Source organism: Vanessa tameamea, chromosome 20 (genome assembly GCF_037043105.1).
Source record: "Vanessa tameamea isolate UH-Manoa-2023 chromosome 20, ilVanTame1 primary haplotype, whole genome shotgun sequence".
NCBI lineage: Eukaryota > Metazoa > Arthropoda > Insecta > Lepidoptera > Nymphalidae > Vanessa > Vanessa tameamea.
The window spans coordinates 2,851,560-2,872,243 of record NC_087328.1 but is presented as its reverse complement, the minus strand read 5'-3'; the positions used below and the strand labels follow the sequence as shown (position 1 = coordinate 2,872,243).

At 31.8% G+C, this 20,684-nt stretch overlaps 1 protein-coding gene across 4 annotated transcripts in view; it reads right to left on the bottom strand.

The window, feature by feature from the left end:
• The window catches only part of LOC113403803 (dystrophin, isoforms A/C/F/G/H-like), a 580,208-nt gene that overhangs the window by 252,108 nt on the left and 307,416 nt on the right, over nt 1–20,684 (bottom strand). The gene's annotated exons all lie outside the window — the stretch shown is intronic.

Below are 20,684 nucleotides of genomic sequence, written 5' to 3'. Positions count from 1 at the left end.
GAGACTCTATTATTAAATACACAAAGGGCTTTTTACTTTGTAAGGATGTTTTAGTTAAATTTGTATAGTGTGAAATGAAGGAAGGGTTATATTTGCAGTTGATTTGTATTCTATTCACTTGTAATACAGACGTATTTCGCTTGACGCGAGTAAAATGAGTGGTATGAGCTTAAATACACTGGTAATGGACTGGCTAAAAGAGTTTACGGCGGTTTCTGAGATGGTTTGTTTTGCAGACGTATTTCATAGTAGTTTCACGATAAATCATTGTGATATTTATCCGCTTTAATACTGGTATCCTTTCAACAGAAGGTGTGATTGAAAAATATACTTAAAAGTAACTCCCTGTATTTGTAGTGTTGGACTCCTTTTTGAGGAGTTTTTTTTTTTAAGCTTACTCCACCACGCTGCCCTAAGCAGGTTTCCTTACGATGTTGTGCGATGTAATCGCTGAAAACGAGATGATAAACGAAAATTAAATTATTCATGTGCTGTGTGATTTTTTTGTGTTCCACTCTTTGAACTCTGAATCGATGATGAAGATTAACGTCTTCTAACCACTGAAACATCACGGCTAATTACGGCAACACAACGAAATGTATAATGAAATTATATATATTTTTTTTATAATATAGTAATTATTACTACAGTTACATTGCCAACACAATTCATCCAATCATGGCAATTAGGTATGTCTGAATTATACCGGTTCACTTTTAATCCAAGCAACAGCGTAGCAATGAAAAGGATTATTATTTGTCGGTTAAATAAACAGCGAATTGCTGATACTAAACCGTACAATGCCCTGAGATATCAACACTTCAATGATCTTTGTGAATAATCTATTATATAGTGTTACAAATATCAAAAACTTGACTAAGGTGAAAATACTGTACATAAGATTAGTAAGTTTTATAAATGAATACAAAATCGTATGCAACTAAATTTTCATTTGTTTTCTGTATTTGAATTTAAAAAAAGAAACGATTCACTTTACCTTTACGATATTACTCTTAGGCTTTAAGAAGTTTTACTTTAAAATTAAAAAAAATAGATTATAAAAAAAATATGTGAGCATGTGTATTTCAAACACGGTAGAATTGAAACTTAATATCGATATTGATCGATTGATATATATATGTTTGATCAATTTCCAAATCATAACGACTCTAAAGAAGCTAGAAATATTTCGAACGAATAACAAAAAAATAATACTTTAAAACATTATTGCAGAATCGTAATATATAAAATAAAATATTTCATTAACAAACTATATAAGAAATAGTTAATTGTCTCATTAATTATTCAAAGCAGACAATTAAAAATACAGACATTGTTAAGTATTCTTTAGAAAACACACACACTTAACAAAACTGTTGCGTTAATAGCTGTTGAATTAAAACCTAAATGTACCGGAAGTACGGTTGGTAGTTTTGATATATACTGTTGTCGTACCTACATGAACGGTTCATTTACGCGACACTCGCGGTTGAATAATATCATACATTTGATACCGTACGTTTGTCATGTCAAAGATAAAACTCGAAGAAATAAATTGATTTTCGTAACAAATGCTTTTTAAGATACCGTTTAAAGGTTTTTCGGAAAAGCCTGATACAATTTATTTAATGATACATTTATTTAAATACGATGTAATGTTTACAATTTCTAAATTGATTACATTACATTACATACATCAGCAGCCTGTAAATTTCCCACTGCTGGGCTAAGGCCTCCTCTCCCTTTAAGGAGAAGGTTTGGAGCATATTCCACCACGCTGCTCCAATGTAGGTGGTGGATTACACATATGGCAGAATTTCGTTGAAATTAGACTCATGCAGGTTCATTCATGATGTTTTCCTTCACCTCCGTACAGAAATTAAGCACATGAAAATTCAGTGGTGCCTGCCTGGGTTTGAACCCGAAATCATCGGTTATATCGGATGCACGCGTTCTAAACACTAGGCCATCTCGGCTCGGCTAAATTAATTTTATTATTGTTATTTTTTATATATACAAAAACTAATCATTACAAATTATGTATAATATGAAATAAGTATCTAATTTATTTGGATCTTCCAGAGCTTTGTACTTAAAATATCGAAACTTAAAGTGATATTTTATAATAATTATTTTGTTCATATATTACATTACATATAAAATTTGTACAGGAATTAAATGCGGCATTCTACTAATAATTATCCGAAATATAATTTGAGGTATAATATTTGAAATACTATCTTAATACAGGGAAAAATGTTATGATCATATAGAAAGCCGTAGCAGTTTTAAATTTTATACTATTCTGTAAAATTAAAATGATTCAACAGTGCTTATAAAAGCCTATTTCAATTAAGTCTAGTTTGTACTGGTTTTATTTAAAAACAAAATTTAGGAAATGAGCTGAAAACAATGACGATGTCAAAAAACCGTCACAAAACAACCAGAATAGGTTTCTGTGAGAAATCAAAACTCATCGCAGAATAAGGGAGTGAAAAGTTAGAATATGATATGCGTCATTGACTATCAAATTATATTATGCACGAAGGTCCACAATATTTCACGAAAGTTAATTATTAGAAAATGCAGTTAAACGCTAATAATAATACACTAGTGGGTTTCCAGCGAAACTTGGCGTTTATTCAAAAGATTTTTTAGGAATTTCGAAACCTATTGTTTTATTTTGATTTCCTTTCTTTGTTAACTGCAAGTCACTCATTTACATTTGGCGCCAAAATGGTGAAACTTTATTTAAATGAAATTTTTAATGTCAAATGGTATACATTAGTTCAGTTAGAATTGGAGTCTGTCGATAACACTACTTTAATTTTGTTTACTATTTTTATTTTTTTTTCTCTCTTTAATTAATTATTTGTTAAATCATAACCATTTAGTAAATTGCAATCAAGAATCTTCTTTTTCTATTTCTGCACATCTACTGCTGGAGCTCTTCAAAATGAGACCATAACCGATTTTTACGTGCAGATAACGTCCCATAATCACTGGGACAAAAATCGGCTTACCCTATTAAAAAACAGGATTCTGTCGTTTTAATTCGAAATTTAAAATTACCAACAAATATGTCAAAACAAATCTTCGGGAACAAAAGAATTGAAGCACAACATAAATATTAATTACATTACCCATTTTAAAGGCAACATCAAATACAAAATTTCCGTATAATTCTAGCTATATTAACAGCGAATTTAATTTAGCTGGGTAATTAACAATGCGCTAACCCTTCCCCGTCAACACTTTATACCCTTCGAAGGTGACTTCACACGGAATCATAAACGCATCACGACGCATTGCCGCGGTATTGATGTTTATATTTATTTAAACGAAACAAGTTCTTATGTTACAGTACTAGAGGCCAAAATTGTATAATATAACTCTTAATTTGTACATTTTAATTGCATTTCAAGAGGGGAAATGCCGCAATATACTTAATATTTGAATTGAGAATGTTTTAATTTATAGCGTTGTGTATTTTATTTTTGTATAATAAAATAGTTTACGTTATACATATGTAACATAAATATGTATGTTTTATTATCCTATTCAATAACTTGTCAAGATATTGTATTCTAGTAACCCACACGGCCTATCTTGTTAAGAAATACGTAGGTAAATAGTACATTGATAAATATATTATAAATATACTAGTTGTCGTACGCGACGTCGCTTTTGGTTTAGAGATTGGTTGTCAGATACTAGGCATAAAATTACGTCATTCCTCGGAGTTTAAGCTTGCTTAATAGCAAATTTCATCAAATTCGGTTCAGCCATGAAACAGAGACAGATAGACGGAACTGCTAGTAAATATTATGAAAATAACAAAAATAATAATCTGTACAGCTGTTATAATATGGTTGTTTAGTCAAAAATTCTAAAAGTTAAATCATTAAATAACATTAATGTATATGTATATATCCATAGCATAATTAAATGTTTCGTATGATAGGACTCTAAAGAGTCAACCGTCTGACCAATCAACGCTCTCGATGTCACAAACCTCAATTATGGCGGACAATTCACAATGAGTACCTGTCTCTGGAGAACATTTTTCATTAGAACGCGACAATATTTTTTATATTATTATTATTTTCTTTATTTTATGATATGGGTAGGCGGACGGGTAAATGTTCGATGGTAACTTGTCACTACCACCACCATTTCTTACATGACCTATGTACCACAAACCTTGGGAACTAAGATGTTATCTCAATTGTTCCCCTGTCAGATCGGAACACAACAATATAGGTAATAAAAACGGTTATGCCATCACATCGGCACCTTACAAGAGTATTGATTGTTGAGAAACATAACATCTATCGGTAAATTTATAAAATAATAAAAATAATTTCAATTACTTACCCATTCTGATGATATTTTCTAATATAAGTCTCTTTCATACTTTTAATTTAATTAGCCGTAAATGAACGGAGTCCACTGATATATTATTTCATAACTTACCTGTAACAGAAAAAATATCAATGAGTAAATACATATTTGTTCTCCTTACATGTAGCCTTTAGTTTGCACGGTTAGTTAACGTTTATAATTAATATTTGCAATGGACGTAGTTTTATAACATTCCTCAATAAATTGAAGAGTGGAATGGATCGCAACGCTTTAAAAGACCGTTAATATTCGAAGGAAAATAAACTCTAATATAATAAGGTTAAAGTTTAAATTGGAACGTGTTTTATGGTACCATATGATTTTGACGTACTTTTCTTCTCGTATATTCTATATCGTAGCTTGTGTTTAAATGGGTAAACAACAAGCGGTCCTACAACCCACCCTACCCCTCTCTCTCTCTCTTTCACCCTGTCCCTTTCTAGAGCGAAAACAACTTCAATCTGTTTGTCCTTGACATCTATCAATAGATTTTTTTTTCATTTATACATCGCTCATCTCAAAATCTTATTTGACAATTTAATTTATAATAATTACCCCCTCTAAATGTGTCTAATTTATTTCGATTAAGCCACACTGAAACTGCTTTTAAGGTTCATAGCTTCATCATGTTCCAAAATTTGACCGATTTTACTAACCCCAAAATATTAAATTGTAATTTAACGCCAGCTCTAGATACCTGTCTTCGAAACTAATTACATTTTATTAAAACTTAACTCATGTGGAAATCAATTAAGGCAAGATGTTCGAGCTCACATTAACTCTGACATATATAAGCGTATCAACAATATATATTACAAATATGTTATTTACTAGCTGTGGCCGCGATTTTGCACGCGTTTGAATTTAACACTTAAAAAACAACTTAAAATGTTAAAATATTAACTTCATTTTTTTTTTTTTAATTCTAAAATAAAAGTAGCCTAAGTTACTCCTTATTACATCAGCTATCTGCCAGTGAGCTTCCCATCGAATTCGGTCCAGCCGTTCCAGAGATAAGCAGAAACAAACAGACAGACAGACAAAAATTGCAAAAAAAAATAATGTTATTTTGGTATATGTACCGTGTAATCACACATATGCATTTAGTAAAAAGCGGTTATTTTAATATTACAAACAGACACTCCAATTTTTATTAAATATATGTATGTATAGAAGCTATAGATATGAAATTTGATGTTAAGTGCCTGAAAAGATTTAAATAATATCCATAATAACTCAGCATCTAGTGATGAAGTGCAGTATATAATTTTGCTTAAGATATTTGTGATTTATTGAAAAAGGTTGTATTGTTATAACTTAGTTTGTGTGTTAGTTTTGCCAGCGTCCGCAAGAAGAGCCCCGAGGACTTTTCTTAAATTTTCAATCCGACTACTCTGAAATAATTACTTACATAATAAATCTCGTACATTGTTCTACATACAGAGACTATAGTTTAATTAGTAGAGAGGCGAACTACTGACATGTTAGGTTTAAATATTTTCACAAAAAGATACAAAGTTCTATTAATATTAGGAAAACTATATAATAAAACCTTATCTTACATACAGCAGTGCTACTGGATTAAGTAAACATGCCCCCTTACATATGAGCGAAGTCATATATATATTTTATTTTTTATTGTTATATTTGTATCTCCACAGACATGTTGTCCGTGTCTATGGTGTAGTAATCTTTAATTTGTTTGTTTTTTTTTATTTTGTTGACTGCAATATTTTATTACCAAGCAGTATCATAATTTAAATTTGAAGTAGTCTGATTTGTCTGGATGGTATTCGGCCAGTTTATTTATAATCAGTTCGTCTCTAATATGGATCGTCATTTCAAGTTCTAGTCCAGAATCTCCTTGGTAGTCGCCATTTTTCCCGCTTCACCAGTGAATATCTTACAACGTTTGCCTTGATGTAATGTTTTATTTTAATTATTATTATTTAAAATACAAATAAGAACTTGATTAACAAAAAGTTATGAAACAAATTAACAGTAATAATACTCAATTTACAAAAAGGATGCGCTGTCTAATAGATCGTCTCGTGGCATTGTTCTCGAGACGTTGGCGTTGTTTGAAGACAAATCTCCTTTGAACTAGGTAAGCGCCAACTGTTAGGTCACTAGAAGTGTGAACCAGCTTAGAAAGGTCTTTGAAGTTTTAAAAGAAATAAATTATACAAGCAACTTGCGAAAACTAAACATACTCTATATTTATATTCTATTATTGAACGTTGTCAATTTATATTCAGTTCATTAATACAGATCACATTACAATAAAATTGAAGTGTGAAGTTGGCGCGGTGACCAGGTGTTCATGGACCCGTCACGGTAGCACGTGAAAGCGATCCTGTGACGCTTGCCGAACGGAGAGGATGACGATGGTTTTTTAGTGGGTATTCCGGTGTACTAGGGCACGCTAGGCGTACTGGGCGAGTGCCATATGTTCCCCCCCCCCTCCACTTCACCTGGGGGAAACGTTTAGCACAGCGAGAAGGTGTAGAACGCATGAAAAGAGATAAGAGTATCAAGTAATTGAGTTTTATGGTCTCTCCGATTTGTCGTCTCGTGGGACTGCAGAAGGTATACAGAGTGCAGTGATTTAGTTTTTTTTTTTTATGGTAGGCGATGGCAAGTGATCACCACTTATATCTTCCGAGGATCAGCTAATGTATGTAAACTCTTTTGTGAATAATCAAAATCGGTGCGTCTGAAGTCGGTTTCGACGACATAATAATTAGTAATCACATATGTAATTGCTATTCATTGCAAGTCAGACTTAGGTTACCAATTTAATTCTTGGAACCCCTATTTTTTGGGCGAACTTATTTTTTAATTTACTTACTTTATTTTTTTTATACTTTAGGTAACAAATAAACTCTAGTCGTCATCTGTATACACAAAATTAAATAAATATTAACTTTATATATGTTAAACATGTGTGTGTTTATTTACAAAATTATAAATTCATACGAAATATAGGTTATACAAAGGTTACCCTTTTATCAGCATACGGCAGGCAAGTGTGCTCAACGCTAATTTGCACAACTGGAAGTGATAAAAATTTATAAAGGTGGTCCTTGAATTTAATGTCACACCGTAGCTTAAATTTTTTTGCGTTTTATTTTTTTTTTAACTTTTTTATACTATAGCTGACCAAATGGACCTGACGGTATGTGATACCGCTTATAAACATTTGCGATTTAATAATAACCATTTTGAACATTGCCAATACGCCACCAATTTTAATTTTAAGACAGACAGCGGTAAGCGACTTTGTTTTATACTATGTAATTATAATTACAATTTCACCTAACTGTATCAGCTCTTTTAAGCGAATAAAGCGATGGGCAACAGCTCGGGTCAAATATGGCCATAAAAACTGAATATTATTCGTGACGGTGTGATAGTCATCACTTCATTTATATAAACCCTGATTTCAGCGGGTTCTGTTAATTTTTTGCCGTTGTCCGTCCCCTGGGCAACGGTATTCAACCTTTATGATCTCCTCCGGGATTAACTGTTTATTTTATTTTGACATTAGTTTCGTTACGGTCGATGCCTTTATGCCTGATGTAGCTTTTGGAGTTCTGCCGTTATTTGCTAGTTTAATATTTAGTTATTACTGTCCCAGACCCTCGATCAACATAAACTATGCTGCTAGTCATTATTTTTATATTTTCATTATTTGGGTATACCTACGAATTTACTTGTAACCATTTCAATAGCATAAAAACATTTTTTTACAAGACACAAAATCGTATCTGTTTTCTTGCAAAGAATATTAGCAATGCTTCATTATAAAGAATTATTCCTATTTACCCCTCCATTAAAACTTAAAACTTATGTTGGAAATGACAATAGCCCAAGGGGTTAAGATCGATCTTGCGACGTTTTACATCGCTAGAAGGTCCTAACCAAAGCGCTTTTACCGATATTACAAATAAACAAAAGAAAATTTTCAAGTGTTCCAAATTACAAAATATCAGTATATTATTATATAGCCAGATTAGCTTGACATTCATTATAAAAAAAAATTACATACTTGATACCAAAAATTCTATAAATTAATATTTGAAGTTATATCTCTCACGATATATAACTTTAATATATTTATATGAATGATAACGGTCTCCAGAGTTATACAAATCTTATTTATAAGTCTAGAATAACAAAACACAGAGTTCAGGACCGCATAAATAAAAATTATACTTCAACTGCATCAAAGAAAATAAACGTTAGAACTTTGGAATACATAAATAACAGAAAAGTTTCTTAACGTTTATACAAAGTTGGTAATGACCTAATTTATTAAAAAAAAAAAAAAAACTCGGAAAAATGATAATACTTTACTGTACAAAGTTTCCTATAATACTTCAGTCCTAATCTATTTTAATTTTTAATACCTTGTTATTTATAAAATTAATAATAAAAGTTAGTTGTATGAAAAACATCGTACATACTTTTTTTAATCGTATTTTTATAACGTCAATTCTACTTGAAGCCACTAGTTCAGAACGTCAATTATATTGATAACAACTAGTAAAATAGGCTTTAATCTAGACATTATATACTTAAATTAAATTTATTTTTTAACATAGAAATCAACAAGTTTTCTGTCTACGGTAAAATTTATCATATACTAGTTGCGGCATACGGCTTCGCTCGCCTTATCTTTAGATGTTGAGTATAAAAAGTAAAATATGTCCTTTCTTATATGTTTTTATTTTATGATATAGGTAGGCGGACAAGCAAATTGGTCACCTTTAGTAAGTGGTCACAACCGCCCATAGACAATAGCGCTGTAAGAAATAAGAACCATTCCTTACATCACCAATGCACCACCAACCTTGGGAACTAAGTTATGTCCCTTGTGCCTGTAGTTACACTGGCTCACTCACCCCTTAAGCTAGAACACAACAATACTGAGTACTGCTGTTTGGCGGTAGAATATCTGATGAGTGGGTGGTACCTACCCAGACGGGCTTACACAAAGCATACCATCAAGTGAAAACAGTCAGACAGACACAGTAACCTTCGCATTTATAATATTAGTAAGAATAGATATTCATACAAACTTGTATAAAACTAATCTGAAACAATATATCGAAGAACATAATATTTCCAGAAAAATTTACCATGCAAACAAAACACGAACAGGGATAGACGTAAAACTGAAGGAAAACATCGCAAGTTTTCAGTGAACTCGGAAAAATTCACTTGTGTAGCGTGATTTCCGAGGATCTTGTCCAACCTAACTTTAATCCGTAACACTTAGGCTTTGCTGCGGTCCACGCAATGAAAGAAAGCGGTTCTTGGCACTTGTATGTAGTCTATTCCAAACGAATATTGGAAAAAGATAAACAAATTCTAAATTTACAAATCCTCTGCGATTTGCTAATAGCTCAACTATATTGTGAATTGAACACCATTCTATTTAACTTTTTATATCCTTTTTAATATTACTTATAAACTATATAAATAGATAACAACCTCGTCGACGTTCAAAACGCCAATATTTTCGCAAACCCATAATGAATATCATAGATTCAAGCTCTCGACAAATGATATCCCGTCGATTCGATGCCAAATATTGTTTAATTTGCAATCGTCCTCTTGTAGTTGAAATAGACTATCTGTTAGTCTATACTAATAATATCAATGTGTAACTCTGTCTGTCTGTCTGTCTGTTGCTCTTTCACGGTCAACCCACTAAACTGAATTTGATGAAATTTGGTAAGGGGGAATATTGAACTCCAAGGAAGGATATAGACTAATTTTTGGCTTACAACTGACGACCAACCCCTCAAACAATTTTAACAAATTTTCTATTTAATAGACATTAAAATTTATACATTTTTATTATTAATACGATTTCGAATTAAATGTGCGACGTCATGGTATAACGGCCGGTAGGTATAACCCACAGACATCGGCGCTGTATAAATTATTAATAATTCCTTACATCACCAATGCCATCGAATTTGTACCTGTAATTACATCGGCTCACTCACCCTTCAAAATGAACCTACAAATATTGCTGTTTAGAATATTTACTGTTTCCTGCCGATAGAATATTTGATAAGTGAGTGCTATCTGACTAACATAAAGGGCCACCAAATAAGTCCTATATTAACACGACTGTGCATCGGTTATTTATAGTATGAACTTTCAGTTTAACGCGTTTAAAATGTAATTTGAATATATCTATATTTTCTGTTTTGTACCATCGCACACGACGGAAGGATCTCATAAATATTTTATGCGATCTAAGAGTGAACGTTCGAGGGCGTTTTTGTCGGTTAATAGATTGCCGAGGCATGACGAACCGACCGGCTCTATCATCACAACGCCATTGTGGCCATACTTACGATACCCTATATTATCGAACTATTGGGGTAATTTATTAGTCGAAACTTAAGTTCCTTCAACAACATTATCAAGCCTATAATAATAAGACCGTAACGAATACAATATGTTTAGTATCGATTTTTCACGTTTAAAACGTGTATGTTTAATATTTAGCCGGGAATCGAACCCGGGACTTCGGAGTGGCGTACTCATGAAAACCGGGTTACATATTATTCGACGACGAAGGTCGTCATTTCGAGTCGCTTTGAAAGGCTTTTTGAATAAAGAATGTTTTGATTTGATTTCATTAGGTTTAATTAAGTAATACTATACTGTATATGTTCCCGGACAAAGATATTATCTCCTCGTGGGGAAAGTGTTAAGAACTAATTCCACCACCCTGCTATAAAGGGGGTTTGTGGATACATGCGGCAGAATCTTATCACCGTCGAACACGAGACAAATTAAACACGCGAAAACTCAGTGATGAGTCATGAAGCTCTAAGCCATTGGATCGTTTAAGATCCCGGATAAAGTTATGATTATTATTAATACAGTAACTGTTACCCGCCCACTTGGCAAAAAAGGGGGACCGATCATAGAAATTAAAAAAATAAATAGCTGTTATTGTTTACGGACGATTGTATGATGATTGAGCATAGTTCCATAGATGGCCCAGTGGTTAGACCGCGTGCATCTTAACCGATGATTTCGGGTTCAAACCCAGGCAAGCACCTCTGAATTTTCATGTGCTTAATTTGTGTGTAAGTTCATCTCGTGCTCGGCGGTAAAGGAAAACATCGTGAGGAAACCTGCATGTGTCTAATTGTGACAAATTCTGCCACATGTGTATTCCACCAAACCGCATTGGAGCAGCGTGGTGGAATATGCTCCAAACCTTCTCCTCAAAGGGAGAGGAGGCCTTAGCCCAGCAGTGGGAAAATTACAGGCTGCTAATGCTAATACTATACAAGATTATATAAATGATAGGAGTCAGCTTGTTATCGAAATTAACCATGTAAAATGACGATTTAAAAGTGTTTGCAAGAGCCTACTTTAATAATAAATATTTTGATTTTATACTAACTTTATAATTGTTTGAAACAAGTTACTGTATTAATAAATGATAAAATATCGTTGTTAGTTATTCATAAGTATTTAACTCTAATGTAATTTTATCAACATTAATTCAATCAAAAGGATCCCAAACCTTTGTGGTATTAATAAACGTTTTAACTTTGACAAGATAATCCGTGTCGAGTTAATTGTCTGACGTAGCTTATAGTTAATGTCTGTATTAAGCTGTGTTTCATTAAACATGCACATGGTGGATCTAACATGTACAATATCTGTGATTGATAAATATATTATGTCGAATGTAATGTATATGATGATAATTTAAATAACTACCAGTATATAGGTCAAGGCAAACAATATAATCTTTTTCTTCTCTGCTTGTCAAACATTTTTTTTTTTTTTGAAAATAGAAATGTTCGAAATATTTTAATGTATATAAATGTCTTCCTTATATTTCCAATAATGTATTTGTCTGAATTACGATCAATGAAGCGAACATTGGAGTTTTGAATTGACTGGTATTTTATTTTATTCATAATAGCCTTGCCTGTAATTGGTGGATCATTCAAAGGTTAATTCTACCATCTTGGATGCTGAGATGATACTGTATACTTATCCCTTGTGTTTGTGACAAAAAGTACAAAGGATTGCTGTCTGACGAATATAATTATAAGTGGTACCTACCTACTATTACGGACTTGCACAAAACCCTACTTATGTATTTCGTATTACCAAACACATGATAAATTATATAAAAACTAACTAATGCTTGCACGGGTTTGAACCCGTAGTCGGATAAGATCTCACATGTACATAGACATTAAATTAATAATTAATCCATGATGACATTGCTATCGAAAATCATCTCAACAATTCAGAACTAAGTTAAAAGTTTAAAGATCGTAACCATATGGGAAGGATCATCAAGCTGCTAAGAATCCGCTTAGGCACAGAAAACCGGTTAAGTGTCGGCAAGGGCTGTAAATATTTTAGTACCGTTCCAGTTTCCAGCCCTTAAGTAGGTTACGCGGATAGCCCTACGTGACTTTTGCCCTGCGCCTTATTAAAACGGGCTCGGTGCTTAGACGTATGTATATTTCCTCTTTGATAAGCGCGGAATAAAACTGATTTGTGCGTTTAAAATCTTCTTAATATTATAAATGTGAGAGTTTGTATGGGTGTTTGTTACTCAATCACGCCAGAACGGCTGAACAGGTCCGAATACAATTTCGCACAGTGATAGATTATAGTCTGGAGTAGCAGATAGGTATGTGATATGTATTACACCCCTTTCATACGCAGGCGAAGCAGTGAGCGGAAAGTTGTTTAGAATAATCTTTAATTCAAATAATTATAACATTCATTTGAATGTTGAACAACAGCAGTCGGTTGATCTGACAAAAAACAATTAAATAGACACAAATTAAATGTAGGTTTATAATTTCGGAACCTATATATGTAATGTTATGAGCTCTTTCATTTGATACCCAACACCGTACATTTCAATGCATATTTTTAATACTGCACCTTATTTCCCTTGAAGACGCCATATTGATGACGTCATGAAGCTTTAAAATATACCATATCTGTCGAATTACAATAAAGTAAGTAAGTAAGTTAAGTAGTTAAAAAATACAAAGCTCGACGTAAATCTGTCTATACTGATAATTTTATATGAAGTAAGCATAATCTATACCAATCTCTAACTCCGTGGTCGAGTAGTGTGTACACCGGTTTTCATTCCGCCACTCCGAGGTCCCGAGTTCGATGCCCGGCCGAGTCGATATAGAAAAAGTTCATTAGTTTTTCTATATTGGTTTTCAATGTTGTCTCGGGTTTGGGTGTTTGTGTTTGTCGTCCGTCGTTACTTCTGATTTTCTTTAACACAAGTGCTTTAGCTACTTACATTGGGATCAAAGCAATGTATGTGATGCTGTCCAATATTAATATTATATTTATATTCAAAGCACTCAGAAATAATGTAGCTTTAATCCAGTGAAAATATTTTTAGAATCGGATTTTATTCAATCCGAGGCTTACCCTACATACAAACAAACAAATATTACTTCTTTAGCATATACATATATTTTAAAATCAAATGATTTAGATCGTAATCTATTGAAATAATTCGTGAGCTAGTTCAGTTGATCCTAGAATTGTTCACATTGTTGCTAACTTCGTTTTAGTTTTCAGTGCTCATTTCGGCTTTGTACCGTTCGCCAATTCCCTTACAGATAGTTCTTGCTTTGAAGTTGATAGTGAGTGGAATATTCTGTTTTCGTGTTCACTTTTAATATAAATACATTCGACATTAGGTACATTACTAAACGCTATATTGAAATGAATATTTGCATACCAATGTACGTTTCTATCATCAGCTATTTTCCATTAGACGGAAAGAGATAGAATATACACGTACATTACGTTTATTAGTTAGGAGAACTTTTTATTATAGTTTTATAAACATTGATATTGAGCAGTTTTTTATTTATATTGTTTTTATTACTGAATCTTAAATTTCTAAAACACTTACTTTGCATAAAATTTATCTAGCACATTTTCTTTATTGAACGACCAAATATAAAGAATATTCAAGTAGTCTTATAAAAACACTTCAAAATCATTCATTTAGAGTCATTTAACAGTATTGAATTAAATGTAAAGTAAAGCTACTACCGGTTCTACCGGCAAGAAACTCGGTAGTTACTCTTTTACGCTATTTAATTGCAGAGACATACTCTATAATCAAAATGGCGCATTTTTTACCTTCAATATAATCTTCTATTGAGTAATATGCCTTATTCATCATTACATTTTTTAATAAGCTAAGTTAATACTAACTCATTCTGATAATATCACCAAATTAATTAAAATCCATCAAACAAATACCCCAAGAACAAGATTAAGATAAGACGATTTCCTTCTTCCCGTTCCATTATTTCTTTAAAAGTCGTTTTTCACTATAACCCGATCTATAGCCATCTAGAGCGCTTTTATTTCATTTTTACGAGACAATCCGATTTTCACACTAGTAGCTGGTTATTTATAGCGAGATAGAGGGTGCTCGATGACATCGAAACCTAATAACTGGGTATCATATACCGCGGGATAGATTTTCTATTATTTATTTATACAGGGGTTGCTCGCGACGAGATTTTTAGACGTCTTTGCCGTTTCACCTTCACGAATACGTCGTGTTGTTTTAACTTTTTGGATGTATTTTGTGTGGCTTTTATTCATTTTATACGAGGGAAACCATCGGCAGAGATTGTGGGCCATGTTCTATATACTAAAACAATCTCGCTTGCTTCCTTTACCAAGATTACTTTTGAAAAGTTTTACGTATGTCAGTTTAGTATTTTTTTATCTATACATATAATAAAATTGGAATGTATGTTTGTCATATTAAATTAACCGCTTCTTACTCAATGCATATGTATGTATACACGTTACATATACCAAAATAACATTTTTTTTAACAATTTTTGTCCGTCTGTCTGTCTTTCTGTTTGTTCCGGCTAATCTCTGGAACGACTCGACCGATTTTGACGGGACTTTCACTGGCATAAAGCTGTAATAAGAAGTAACTTAGGCTACAACAACAAGTTTTTTGTTAAATTCAAACGCGCACGAAGTCGCGGGCAGAGCTAATGTTATATAAAAAAAGAACGTCTCCTTGATTATTATTACAATAAGAACAGTGAAAAATCAGGATTGAGGTAACATACCGAACATTGAGTCAAGAGATAGTCTAATATTAAAAATGCGAAAGTAACTCTGTTACATTACATGAAGCCGCTGAACCTATTTAAATCAAATTTTGTATAAAGATAGTCCCGGGAAATACATAGGCTGTTTTAATTCACCCCTTGAAAGAGTAATACGTGGAATGACGGTTTGTATGCTATAGGTATGTAGGTAAAGTTTAATAAAAAAAAAAGGGTTAAACCGCATGTTCAGCGTGTTGTTTTGTAAGTGCATTTACAAGGCTGTAATTTTTAATTATTGTTTAAAAATCTAATTACGATTCCTTGATTTTAAATATTAAGATAATATAGTTATATATAAAATGGGTTCCATGAACATTGCAACCATATCAATGGTTTATTTTTGTGTAACAAACAACTAAATATACAAGCATAAAAGTCAGAATTGAAATTTATTAATATTTTTGACGAAGAAGCTTGTAACGAATTAAAAAAAAAAAGTTGTCTGAAACGAACAAACAAACGTTTCAATCTTTATTATTAACAGGGACGCAGGGATTATGTCGATGGGGTTCCACTACCTTCGTTATTATTGTAGAATAAGGATTACGGGTATAGAGATATATACTTTTCGTTTTATCTTTCTGAGAATGTTTTTTATTAAATTTCGGCGCGGTCATTAATACGGATTGTCACATGACTGTGAAGGACGTGAATTTGATACGCTTCGAAATAATTTAACCGTTCGTGCGTATATAGCCGGTTGCTTAGACTAGCTTAGACTCTCTGAAAACTAAGCGGATGTGGCAAACGACTGTGCTCATTTTGTCCACGTATGAAAAAGTTTTGGTATCAGGACATTTTGGACTAATCTATATTTAAAAAAAAATGTAATATGATGTTTAAAAATCGTATCTCTATAATCAAACGTTATAATATATCTAAATACCTATTAAAATTCTTAAAACCATTTCTCTGTAAGGATCCTTAACGCTTATTGTAAGCCCAGCATCCGAGCTATTTCTTAATAAATTCGCTGGCGCCGCAAAGCGGAAAATTATCAATAATAAGGAAAAAAAAAGTCTCAAGAAACTTCGCATTATGAAAATCTTTTGTTTTACTCATGGAGATCGTAGAGATTCTTTGTTCAAGTTAAACACTATTAAATAAGTTATCATTTATCACTTTAATTAATCAATACTCAATGTTATATTCCTGGAAGTTTTTTTCTGTTTATATTCAACTTAATAAAAACTACTAGTGTCTGAGCGCGGCTTCACTCGCGTGGCTGTTGGGGCATGTGCTCCATTACGCAATGCAAAATTACAAAATGATCAATTTAGGAGATAAGACGTGAAATTGTAACAAACAAATAAGTGAAGTCATTTTCTCATATACAATATTAGTAATATTTTCTTAACTATATAATAAAATTCAACCGTCATATATAAATATCCATTACAGATAAGACGTTAAAAAATTTATGATAATTTCTGTAACGTTCGAAGCGTACACCATACATAAGACTTGCTTGATAATGTCATTTAAATATAAAATTTTAACGACTACTAAACTTAAGACATAAAACAATCGTTAAACTAAAAGTCATCTTTCTCGTAGAAGTTTTATATGTAACTATTGATAAAACGTTTTAAGATAATAGAGGAATTCAACGATTTTCTCCGTAACACCTTCAAGCACTATTGGGTACAAATTGCCCTACAACGCGATTGTGAGCTGACGTGACGCAGCGGTGTTATCATGTGTTACTTCAATTTTATGCTACGATTTTATAGAAAATAATCTGAGAAATCTTATTTCGACGGAACGATGGAACGTCCGTGTTTGGTATCGAAGAATATATTCGAAGGAAAAAGAGAGTCTCTTTAAAATATAAATGAACTCAAGATTTTTAAATTTTCTTACTCAGTTACAAAAAAAATGATATATGTTCAAGTAGCCACAGGCTACATTCTATAAGCTTATTTAATTATGTAGACCGCATGTGGTCTTTTTGTGTTTGGGTTTTGTGCAAACACGTCTGGGTGGGTAGCACCCACTCATCATATGTTCTACCGACAAACAGCAATACATAGTATGTTTTGTTCCGGTGAGTAAGACAGTATACAAGGCACTAGGGACATAACATCTCAGCTCCGAAAGTTAGTGATGCTCATTTATAATATGAAGAATGATTAATATTTCTTACACTAACAAATGGGAAGTACAGTACTTACATCAGCTAACACATTCGCTTGTCCTTTTCCATATTTAAATTAAATTTATATAATTAATTTTCAATAAAATTAGAAAAATTGAGAATCATTCTGCAACCTTAAGTATCTAAATTTATTAATAAAGTTTATCCTTATTAGTTGAAGGCTGTTAGCTTATTGTCCTTTACCTACATAATAAGCTAAAAAAAAAAACAACAAATGTCTATTATTTATATATACTAAATAAATCTTTATAATGCAATTTTGTCACCTCATATCGTGCAATGTCTTGGTGAACGTAGAATTTAGATTTTTTCCATCACCCGTCACCTATCCAATAAGCCGTAAAGAGGCATAGCTTAACATCACGCAGCCTCATGGGATCGTCTACTAAATCCTATTAGCATTTATGAATAACGTTTCTCGCACGTGGCGTTGATTCGCCGTCTTTTTCAAAGAAAGAGATATTATCAGACCACGTGAGTTCATTTACATAATATTACTGTAATATATTTCTGTAACTGTGTGTGTTTAATTTAAAATTATTACGAAAACAGTAATCGATACAGCGGTGCGATTTTATAAGAATTCACTTCGTATCTCACTCGTGAAATGTTAACAACCGATTTGAAAAGATAAGCCATTTTCATACGTGTAATCCTTAAATTTTAATTAATTAAAAATAAAATGTCGCATATCACATTCTGATATTTCACGCTATTATGCGGTGAGTTTCGAGTTTATTATTACAGAATAAAACTACAGGTCACTTGTTGGAAAGTCAAAATTACGAATATTTCTTCATTAATGACGTTTATTTTAAAAACCTGTCGTAATGAGATGACGAGATTACTTCTAGCACACTCAAGAAGGAAAAATGAATTCAGATATATACGGGGTAGATATCATATATTGTTTTGTATGAATTAATGAAGTCACACAACATCTAAATTTCAATTTACAATTAAATCAGATAATATATCTTTGGAAAAATAATTCATAATATACAATTTATATGATTTTTGGAACGCATTACGCATAATTATATATTCTTTGAGTGCTAAGTACATTCAAGTAAAAGTATTTGTATGTTTTTGATATACATATATAACTTCATGGGAAGAATCTAAGTTACTGTGTTTCATGTAGGTAGCTTCCTATGTAATCTCGATAGTGGACAGTTCAAAAGTGCTCGTAAAAGTCTCCTTAAATAAAGTTAATTTTGATATAATTTTATGTTAAATGGTGGAAGTCTATTGTGTATCAACAGAGGCTTGTAGAACGGCGTGCTACAAATTAAAACAACCAGGAGGAATATTATTTTCAGTGCGCTCCTTTTTACGTAAATATACCGTTATATTGTTTACGGGGCCGTTATTATAATGAAGATTTATGCTCATACTGTAAGCTGATGAAACAAGCTGGAAAAACACTGATTTCATATGTAAATAAAACGCTGGTACTTGGTTAAATTTTGTATTTTTTTTTTCAAAAGTGGAACATACGAAAATATTTAATTAATTATCGCAAATAGTTTTTATTTGAGATTTATCATCAATACCTTTCATGATAGGTTTCTTATAGATGTAATGATTTGTGTTCTAGTTTTACTGAAATATACCTACTCTATCTCCAATCCATATATTATTAAAACCATTCTCTAGTGGAAGCTTGAAGTATGAAACATTTATCACAAAAAAAAACCTTATTTTATTTTCATTCTTTTCTCTGTTCATACTGTCAACTTGATTAATTTGATTATTTATATACTACTTATATAAATAACCTTTAAAACGTTACGATCGATATCCAGCCGCTTTGGAGATATTACATAACAAATGAGAACTATTTATGGGATACATCGAAGCGAATCAAATGAACCAAAATTCTAAAAGTTTTTTGAAACAATTGTTAAGTTCCAATTGATATCATCTTAATCCTACCTACTGCATGCTAAGTACTTATTATATTTATTTACTAGTTTCCACCTTAGCACAAGATACAATTTATAATCCGACAGTGTGTGTGAAAAATTTCTCGAATAAAATTAGTTACAATATCAAAAGTTACAAAAACATATAGGTAGAACAAACTAGGGATTTAGAATATGACAAAATAATATACAATTATAATTCACACGAAGTTGAAATATTTAGTTTTATACGTTATGACATTCGAAAAGTTTATTAAACCTGAGAAGGAAAATTAGGAAATCCTGTCCTCGTTAATAAGGTTTCACAATTCCAAACTTGTCGGAGAAATGAAGGACTTACAATTTTAGTTATGATTGTTTGAGGTTTTAATTTAATTTATTTATTATATAAATGTGCCTTTGGTTTTATATAATATATAAAATTTTATTTTTTTTTGGATAACAAGAAATTTCATTTAGACAATGATCTGGTCGGTAATTTTCAGATGAATATACATTTGAATGAATCACAATTAAATTAACTACATTTAAGGATGCTTTTACACGTATTTTCGAATCGTCAATTAATAATATTACATTCAATATTAAAGTTCAAAATAATGGTGCAACTACGAAGAATTAGCAAGAATTTTAGTTCTTATTCTTCTTCACAGATATAATTTTAAAACTACAGTAGGTAGTTACAAGACAAAAACTTTAATATGTTTCCACTAAAATTGTTATCAATTGTAACTTTGTGTCAAAAATGGTTTATTTTTCGTTTAGACGAGTCCCTTTTTCCTGGAGACGCTAACTGTCTATCCTTAAGAAACATCAATCTGTCAATCTGTATAATCTGTTTTTACGGTTCAGTTATCGTAAAAAGGTCAACTCTGAAGGAGATTTTTTTCGCGCAAAATAATCCATTCTCTTGTAAGGACAAAGTTTATATCGAAGTTCTATTCGTTCTAGGATTGGTTGATTTTTTTAAATCACTTACTTTTAGTACAA